We start from the raw sequence: 7403 nt of genomic DNA on the forward strand, positions 1-7403 counted from the left end.
TTGTTTCCTCCTGGAGCCTCAGCTTGTTCTGAATTTCAAACTGTGGAAGGTAATCGACCTACAAAATCCTCGAGGTTGTAATGCCTTCCTCTCAATCATCAATAACATCATTCACATCTTCCACCTCTTTCCAAACACTGCAAACTCCATTTGCATCGTTCATCCTGATATTTTTCTCTTTGACATTTGAATATGAAGTTGCACAACCAATATTAATCAAGGTTGTGTTGGTGAATATGTGTCCATCCCCTCGGGGAACTGAACCGCAATGACACACACAGAGGAACAAACACCGACACATACAACGAGAGTGACAGAGCCCGAAGGAGAGACAAAGACCCAGAAAGCAAGGATGTCACTAACTTGGCCAATTATTGTTCAATTTCAGACTGCTAGTGAATGTTTGCAGATGAACTGAAGTCAGAAACACGGGGGTGTTTGGGTGGTTTTCTTTTTCATTTGACTGATAATTTATTCTGCAGACAGTTTGTGTCAATCAGGAATGGGAAGAAGGGGAGTTGGCACGATCGGAACCACGTGGAAAAACGCCTCAACCACTCGGCCAGGACAACTGGGTAAATGCTGCATGTTGTTTGTTTAACAGAATAGAATGAATACAGGGAGTTCCAGTGAGAGAAGGTCTTCCAGTCCGTGCCATTGCCCCAACTTTTCGCAGTCACCCTGGGATTTACACTGTCTCTCCTCATTCTTCCAACTGAAATACAACACGGCACAGCTCAGCTGCTCCTTCACCGCACGGAGATTTTTTGGGAAGCGTCTCAAATAACAAAGCACCAGAAAGTTTGGCAGCAGTGGGAGTAAAGCCCAAATCACTCGAGAGATCGAAACCTGAACCAGCGGCTGATCCCGCTCGGCCTCACTACCACATTCAGATTAGGCACAAACATTGACACTGAATTAGGATATAAAAAATAATGTTCAGGAGTTGGCCAATCGGCCCCTCGAGCATTCTCAGTTACTTAATAAGATCATCTGAAAACTTCAATCATCCTCCGCTTTGTAACATCCAGAAGTTTAGTTGCTGAACAGTCTCCACTCAAAATAAAGAGAGAAATGTCCTGTTAACTGCTTTTTTTTTGCTGATATGAAGTCAGAGAACTAACATGGATAATGTTTGGGTGGTGAAAATGGGAAACTGAACCACAGTGGCACACACAGAAAATCACAAATATGCAGGTTGTTAAGATTTGAAATTGTGAATATTTTCACACTTTCTTTCAATGTGCAGAAAGTGGAGCTGTGATCAGCTTATGGCTCAGAAGATGCACAGCAAGAAGGTACATAACAGGCTGATGCTCACGGTGCCTGTTTGGACTCGGTGAGCTGTATCTCTGCGATTGAGGCCATTTAAATGTCGTTCAAGAGGTCCGGTTCCAAATGCTGTGCTCGAAAAAGAAAACTCGCTGAATTTGCTTATTGTCTTGAATTCAAAGCATCACATGGAAGATAAAAAAGTTATCTTAACCGTGGTGTTAGGAAACAACAAATGACAGAAAGTTACAGCAAAGAAAGAGGCCATTCGGCCCTGTGTGCTGCTTTCAAAGGGCAGTGTGATTGGTGGATCTGAATATTCAAAGATATTCGTCATTTAGGAAGAATGGGCAAAAAGGAACACGAGGCGGGGTCGCGTTGTTAATAAGGAACGAGATCGGTACATTAGTGAGAGAGGAACTTAGATTGAAGGATCAACCTGTAGAATCAGTTTGGGTGGAGCTAAGAAACAGCAAGAGGCAGCAAACTTTGGTGGGAGTTGTGTATCGGCCGCCAAACTGTATTGGAGTTTACTTTTACAAACTTCACCAAAGACAAGTTTCTTTGACCAAATGGTCTGTGTCGGATGAACACAAGTGTCCTCTTCAGCCAATGAGAAGAACCATTGCTGTTCGCTGGAACATGAAATCGATATTTTCCTCCTTTAAGACAGTTCTTAAAGCCTCCCCCTTTGACCGAGCTTTTAGTCATCAGACCGAATATGTGGCTCAGTGTCACACTTTGTCAGAAAATGCTCCTGGGGAACGCCTTGTGAAGTTTCATTAGGAAAAAGGAGCTTTATAAATATAAGTTGCTGTTGTAGTCCATGCACAGAAAGAGACAAACTACTCTTGCCTCTTTCATCCTGATATTTTTCACTGTAACATTGTAATGTGAACTTGTACCACTAATGTGAATACAGTTTGTGCTCGTAAAAATGTGTTCACCTCCTCAGGGAACTGAACCACATTGACCCACACAGAGGAACACAGACAGGTATACACCGAGAGTGACAGATGTCCAAGGAGAGACAAATGCCAGAGTGAAATCATGTCACCAAATTGGCTCCGTTTTGTTTTCCATTTCCGACTGGAGATTTGCAGAAGGCTGACAAATGAACGGAAAAAAGAGAACACGGGTGTGTTTGGATCACTTTCCCTTGATTCAAACGATAATAAGCTCTGTCTGTGCGCCGATAAAATCCAAAATAATGAGAAGCGTAGACGGCAGGATTCGAACCTGCGCGGGGTAACCCCAATGGATTTCTAATCCATCGCCTTAACCACTCGGCCACGACTACTGAACTACCCCGCACTACTATTATTTGTATGAAATCATGCAATGGTTACAGCGGAGAACGTGGTCTTTCTGCCCGTCCTGTCACTGCCATTACCTGACCTTTTCCCCGGAACCCTGCAATTTATGCTGTCTCTCCTCGTTCTCCTGACCAAACTGGGAAAGAAAGAGTGAGAATGATCCAACCCGGCCAATTACCAGCCCATCAGTCTATTCTCCATCATCAGTTAAGTAATGGAAGGTGTCATCAATAGTGCTATCAAGTGGCACAGACTCAGCAATAACCTGCTCACTGATGCGCAGTTTGTGTTCCGTAAGGGCCACTCAGCTCCTGACCTCATTACAGCCTTGGTTCAAATATAAACAAAAGAGCTGAACTCCCGAGATGATTTGAGATCAGCATTTGACCGAGTGTGGCATCAAGGTGCCCGAGCACAACTGGAGTTAATGGGAATCAGGGGGAATCTCTCCGCTTGTTGGAGTCATACCTAGCACAAAGGAAGATGGTTGTGGTTGTTGGAGGTCAGTCATCGTAGCTCCAGGACATCACTGCAGGAGTTCCATAGGGTAGTGTCCTCGGCCCGACCATCTCCAGCAATGAACTTCCATCCATCATAAGGTCAGAAGTGGCGAAGTTAGCTGATGATTGCACAATGTTCAGCACCATACCCGACTCCTCAGATACTGAAGTAGTCCATGTCCAAATGCAGCAAGATCTGGGCAATATCCAGGCTTGGGCTGACAAGTGGCAAGTAACATTCGCACCCCACAAGTGTCAGGCAATGACCATCTTCAACACGAGAGAATCCAAACATCACCCCTTGATGTTCAATGGCATCACCATCACTAAATCCCTCACTATCAACATCCTGGGGGTTCCCATTGACCAGGAACTGGACTGGACTAGCCATATAAATACGGTGGCTACAAGAGCAGGTCAGAGGTTAGGAATCGTGCAACGTGTAACTCACCTCCTGACTCCCAAAATCCTGTCTACCATCTACAAGGCACAAGTTAGGAGTGTGATAGAATACTCCTCACTTTCTTGGATGAGTGCAGCCCCCGCAACACTGAAGAAGCTGGACACCGTCGAGGGCAAAGCAGTCCACTTGACTGGCACCACATCCACATTCACTCCCTTCACCACCGATGCACAGAAGCAGCAATGTATACCATCTACAAGATGCACTGCAGGAATTCACCAAGGCTGCTTAGACAGTAGCGTCCAAACCCACGACCATTACCAGTTGGAAGGACAAGGGCAGCAGATAGATAGGAACACCATCACCTTCAATTCACTCACCATCCTGACTTGAAAATATATCGCCGTTCCTTCACTGTCACTGGGTCAAAATCCTGGACCTCCCTTCCTAACAGCACAGTGGAAGTACCTACACAACATGGACTGCAGCAGTTCAAGAAGGCAGACCACCTTCCCAAGGGCAACTAGGGATGGACAATAAATGCTGGCCCAGACAGCGAAGCCCACATCACGTGAATGAATAAAAAAACAAGATCCAGGTTTACCTGCAAATTATATTGCCTTGAACTTCTGACCAAAGTAAAGCACTGCAAACGTCAGTCCCTGGAGCAAGTCTGACATATTTGCTCGGGTGAGGAACCAGCTGAAGCTTTTAATATTGGTCTTCTTAACACCGAGTTTCCAAATGGGAATTGTTCAATGGCTTGAAAGCGAAAAAAACAGGGCTAAGGAGAAAGAGAAGGAAATTGTCATTAATTATAAAGCTCTTTGTCCAAAACTGACACAGACAGCATGGTGGAAGGTCCTCTTACTGAGCTGTGCCATTTGATGATGACATTGTTGATCAGTCTGTCTCCAGCATTCCTAATGAGAACAGCCGAATTCCATTTCTTCAAAACAAAGACCCAAAGTGCTGCTGCATGACGTCACCGCTTAACATTCCAGACAGCTCCATTGGGCTCTTTACAGCGCAGGGTTTATAGAGGCGAGTGAGGTCATATTCGCTTCACATATGATGGAGCTGCGGTTTGAAAGCTGGCAAGAGCATTATCCAAGCTTGTTTATTTAAGTGAGTGAAAGTTCAATAATTTCCGTTTGTTGTAAATATGAACACGACGGTTGCAATCCTGCTGACTAAAGTTTTCACCATTTTTGATTTTAACCAAATTAACTATCAGTTAATTACAAGGAAACCCATCCAAATACGTCCGTATTTTCTGATTTTCATTCATTTGTCAACATTCAGGAAATTTGCTTTCAGAAATGGAACAAACACTGAGCCAAGTTGGTGACACCCTTGCTTTCTGGGTGTGTGTCTCTCTTTACGCCTCTGTTAATCTCGATGTTTTTCTCTCTGTGTCTCTTCCTCTGTGATTCTCAATGTGGTTCAGTTCCCTCAGGGGGTTAAAACGTTTTTAACGTCGCAAACTTGATTCACATTAGTTGTGCGAATTCATGTTAAAATGTCACAGACAAAAAGTATCAGCATGAAAGATAAAACAGGAGACTGGCCCTTTCTATATATATCCTACAACAACAACTTAAATTTATAAAGCGCTTTTAACCTAATGAAACGTCACAAGGCGTTACCCAGGAGCATTATACAACAAAGTATGACACCGAGCCACATATTCGGTCAGATGACTAAAAGCTCGGTCAAAGGGGGAGGCTTTAAGAATTGTCGTAAAGGAGGAAAGTATCGATTTCATGTTCCAGCTAACAGCAATGGTTCTTCTCATTGGTGAAGAAGTCACTTGTGTTCAACCTAAACAGACCATTTGGTCGGAGAAAGTTGTCTCTGGAAGAGGTCCGGAATGAAAAAAAAATGTCAAAAGTTGCCTCCATAATCCAAATGTCAAGCCTTATTGGTCGTTTCCCTGATGTCCAGTGACTGGGAATCGGCGCTTCCATTGGACCAACAGCGAATAGGCTGGAGGGCATTGGAAATTAAAGTTTCACATGAGCAGCTTGTGGGACTATTTACCTCACTGTCGGTTTCATGTTCCAGATCACAGAAACCGTTGTTTTCATTGGCTGAAGAAGTCGTTTATCTTGAACCTTAACAGGCAGTTTTATGGTGAAAGAGATCTGAACTGAAAAACAATAGGCAAAAGCAACGGAGATCAGCCAAACCGAAATAGGTTGGCTTAACGTCCCTGGTGGTCTAGTGGTCAGGATTCGGCGCTCTCACCGCCGCGGCCCGGGTTCGATTCCCGGTCAGGGAATGTCGAGTTATTGAGTTTTTTTAGAACGAGCGTTGATCACTCGTTGACTGGAAACGTTTTAAACCCCACCAGAATCAGAGGAGTGAGGGTTCAAGGGCACCTCAAGAGCTAGAAAACATCACACTTGGTTCAAGTGGAATGAAGCAAGAGGAGAGGAGAAGGGCTGGTTGCAAAGCACTGACGATAGAAATGTTGGTGTGAGGCAAAATATGCGTGGGAGAAGAACGAATTTTGCTGCCTAATGTTTGCACCGGCACAAATGTCACTTCTGATGGATCAACCAATCACAACTGCTCTTTGAAACCAGCACGCCCGGCCGATTGGCCTCTTTCTGTGCTGTAACTTTCTATAATTTTATGTTTCCCAACAGCACCGGTCATTCTGCCATTGTATAATCCACTCGAGTGAGATGTACTTTCTTACCTTGTATTCGGCTCTTTTGAAACCAAAACACGGAGCAAATTCAGCGAGTTTTCTTGCCATTTCCAGCACGAGATTTGTCACGAGACTAATTGAGCGACACATTAATGGTGCCAATCCTTCACTGGAGCTCACCGCGTCCAAGGTGCACTGTTATCATCAGCCTGTCATGTACCTTCCTGCAGTATATCTGCTGAACAATATAAGCCTATCACAGCTCTGCTTTCTTCACATTGAAAGCCAGTGTGAAAATCAATTTCAAAGCTGAACAACTGGGAGGGGAGTGACTGTGGATAATGGGCACTGTGCACATTCCTGTAATCAGTATCTGGGAGAACCAGGAAGATGAGATCCAGTTGTCTCTTTACCCACGAGTTATACCCATTCCCATGAACTGACTGTCTCTGCATGAAGCAGCTAATTAACCTGGGGGCTGGACGGGTAGAGGGAGCTGGAGGCGAGACAGGGACAGAAGCAGAATGAGATGCGACATGAAAGTGTTTTGAATTTGATGTGTGTCAGTTGCTTTCAGTGATGCTTTCAGTCTTGTAAGTTTCACAGGAGCCGCAGTGATTGGTTGGTGTTTTTTTTTATTTCAAGCAGCAAGATTTTAAAAGTAAAAAGATAAAAGTCTGAACCTTTCCATATATATCCGAAAACAACAGCTTAGATTTATAAAGCGCCTTTACCCTAATGAAACGTCATAGGACGTTCCCCAGGAGCATTATATATCAAAGTGTGACACCGAGACACATATCCGGTCAGATGTCTAAAAGCTCGGTCAAAGGGGGAGGCTTTAAGAAGTGTCTTAAAGGAGGAAACTATCGATTTCATGTTCCAGCCATCAGCAATGGTTCATCTCATTGGTGAAGAAGTCACTTGTGTTCAACCCAAACAAACTAATTGGTCGGAGAAAGTTGTTTCTGGTGAAAGAGATCGGGAATGAAAAAGAAAATGTCATAAATTGCCTCCATAATCCAAATGTCAAGCCTTGTTGGTAGTTTCCCTGATGTCCAGTGACTGGGAATCGGCGCTTCCATTGGATCAACAGCGAATAGGGTGGAGGGTTTGGAAATTGAAAGTTATACATGAGCAGCTTGTGGGGCTATTTCACCTCACTGTCAATTTCATGTTCCAGATCATAGAAACCGTTGTTTTCATTGGCTGAAGAAGTCGTTTATCTTGAACCTAAACAGGCAGTTTTGTGG

The 7403-nt window shown here is 44.2% G+C and overlaps 2 non-coding genes across 2 annotated transcripts; one reads left to right on the forward strand and one right to left on the reverse strand.

The window, feature by feature from the left end:
* Positions 1–2490: 2490 nt before the first annotated feature.
* Positions 2491–2572, reverse strand: trnas-aga (transfer RNA serine (anticodon AGA)). The gene has a single exon. It is a non-coding gene; the product is annotated as a tRNA-Ser (tRNA).
* A 3131-nt stretch (positions 2573–5703) lies between these two features.
* On the forward strand, positions 5704–5775 carry trnae-cuc (transfer RNA glutamic acid (anticodon CUC)). The gene has a single exon. It is a non-coding gene; the product is annotated as a tRNA-Glu (tRNA).
* Positions 5776–7403: the final 1628 nt, after the last annotated feature.

Source organism: Cetorhinus maximus, unplaced genomic scaffold (assembly GCF_964194155.1).
Source record: "Cetorhinus maximus unplaced genomic scaffold, sCetMax3.hap1.1 HAP1_SCAFFOLD_431, whole genome shotgun sequence".
NCBI classification, from domain to species: domain Eukaryota; kingdom Metazoa; phylum Chordata; class Chondrichthyes; order Lamniformes; family Cetorhinidae; genus Cetorhinus; species Cetorhinus maximus.